The sequence below is a fragment of the Chinchilla lanigera genome, unplaced genomic scaffold (assembly GCF_000276665.1).
Source record: "Chinchilla lanigera isolate Chin_1 unplaced genomic scaffold, ChiLan1.0 scaffold00045, whole genome shotgun sequence".
NCBI lineage: Eukaryota > Metazoa > Chordata > Mammalia > Rodentia > Chinchillidae > Chinchilla > Chinchilla lanigera.
In genome coordinates, this window is record NW_004955446.1 from 4881983 (window position 1) to 4884449 (window position 2467).

Here is a 2467-nt window from a genome sequence, read left to right on the forward strand (position 1 = left end):
GGAAAACAGAAAATGAATGGGAAACTCCAGAACTGGATGGGGAGAGCAGAAAAATGGACAGGAGTGAGGAAAAGAAAGGTCTGAACTGAGCAATGCAAATTAATTTCAAGGTTTCCTGAGACACTCAATTTATACAGTTAAGAAGATGCACATCCCAGAGAAGGGGTATCACAAAGGTGTATTTTCATGCACAGTCGTAGCCATGAACTTCAGTCCACACCCAACCTCCCTTGAAATTCTATGTTATCAAGGGCCATGGTGGCCTCTACTACATCCTCTGCTTGCTGCATGTGCACAAAGGCATAATCCTTCACCATGTCACATTTAGTGACTGACTCATACTCCCCACTGTTGGTCAAAAGTTTCATGCTGGTGAATACTGGACTGATGTTCTTTTGTCAAGATTTTGGTCTTACTCTTGTTGGCTCTCACACTGATATTTACTCAAGGAAACTTGTGGTGTAGATTGCATTTAGTATCCTTAGCAACAGTTCTGTCTTCTATATGCACAAAGCCATGATGCTTAGTGATGTCACATTCCAGCACCTTCCTACCTGGCTCAGAGAGGTAGCGTATTTCCTGCTTTGGGGCCTCCATGGGCAGCTTTCTAATGAACAGCTTTATCATTTCAATTCAATTGCACAGAAATCAACAAGGCCTTTTCCTCATGGTATACTTGCTTCTTGAAATTTCTTTGCAAGAAGCAAATAGATGAGAAGACCAAGGAAGACAGTACAGATGGTAAAGATGCTGTTTGTTACCAAAAAGTAATTGTGATTAGCAAAAGATTCAATACAGTAGAAAGTTCCAATGTGTCTCTTTCTGAGTATGCAGGCTCAAAATAACTCATTTATGTATGTTATAGTCATCCCTTTCATTGTATCTCTCTTGTTCTACATTGCTAACTCCTCCCCGAACTCTTCCCCAGGTCTTCCTTCAGAAGTAGATCATTATGACTTTCTCTTTGCTTTGTTTTCATGTAATTTTCCTCTTTTTATCCTAACATAAAGTGAAGTTTCAATTGCTGGACCACTGTGCATGGAATAATTGTAGTGCTGTTTAACCCAAGCTCTTAACTATTTTTGATCTGATTTCCATTACATTGTGAGTAAAAAGATTACCATCCATTCCACTGCCCAGCCTTTTTCTACTCTTGTTTCCCTATCTTTCCTCTCAAGACCTGCTGTGCCTGTACTCCGGCAAATTTAGAAATTTAATTCATTTTCTTTACACTTTGATTTTTTTTCTCTTCATTTTATGTCAGAGTCTCCTTTGGATCAATATGAAACTGATTTCAAAGCTTGGTTTCTGAGTTCAGATCAGGAAATAAGTTTAATTACCATTGAAAAACTTTCTCTTATATGATGGTTTATATAACTGAAAAAGACTCAGCCCATGCTTTTAGACTGTTCAAAATGCATAGACTGTGTAATCTCTCTTCTTGTTTCCAGTAACCGAAGAACACCAAAATGTTTCTGAGCAGCTGGATAGAAAGAATACCTAACGATTTTGCTTAATGATGATGACAATGAAATTCTCCTTGGAAATTCAGATATATCTGGATGAATCAGAACTAACTTTGAATTCACAAATAGGTTTGGAGGAAAGATACTTCTGATAAGTTAAACTTCCAAGAAAAAATTTAGAAAAAGTTATGCATCACATGATGGGTATCATATACCTCTATGTAGACACATAAAATTAAGCAGCCTTACAACTGGAGAACTGCTTAGAGAGCATGTATTTCAACCTCTTATTATACTGACTGGAAACTAAAATTAGGGAGGTGAAATTACTTTTTTAAGGCTCTCTATTTAGGATCACAGTTCAAACTGAGGTTGTCATATAACATTCCTGATTTAGTGTGCCAAATTTATGGTAGTGTGTCAAAAGCTGCATCAAACATATGCTTCTGTTAGAATTTGCCTGAGGATATTTACTTCAGTTCAGTTTAATCAGATTAATTTAGGTAGTATCCTCATGGCTTCCAAGGATTTTGGAAGCTTCAAAGTAAATTTAAATCCATAAATTAAATGTATGGAACAAAATATCCAGAATGCCAGACAGTCTAGACTGTGACTCTTTAATTAGAATCTCATATCCTACAAGGTAGAACTGACCCTAATGGAAGAAATATAAAGTATTAAATTTTGCAGATGCATAGAAGTGTGTCTTAGGCTTGATTTTCCCATAAACACATCTTGAGATAAAATCTGATTGGGAATACTTCCTTTGAGAGACGATTCCAAGAAGCACTGGTTGTAGAATGAGGTTGTGAGCCAAGGAAGAATATTTTATTATCACAGGCACCTGGGGCTCAGGGCCAGGCCTGGGAAGGACCTCTGAAAGGCTGTATGGAATATATAGACCTCAGAGTTATTCTCCTCAAGGAAAACTGGGGCAGTTATTTGCCAACTCACGTGACTGAGAGTTTCTCCCGGAAGAGGACATGTTGGGTTTACCCTGA

At 37.7% G+C, this 2467-nt stretch overlaps 1 pseudogene; it reads right to left on the reverse strand.

Moving 5' to 3' along the window:
* Positions 1-209: 209 nt before the first annotated feature.
* On the reverse strand, positions 210-627 carry LOC102011486 (annotated as a pseudogene).
* Between the last annotated feature and the right edge of the window lie 1840 nt (positions 628-2467).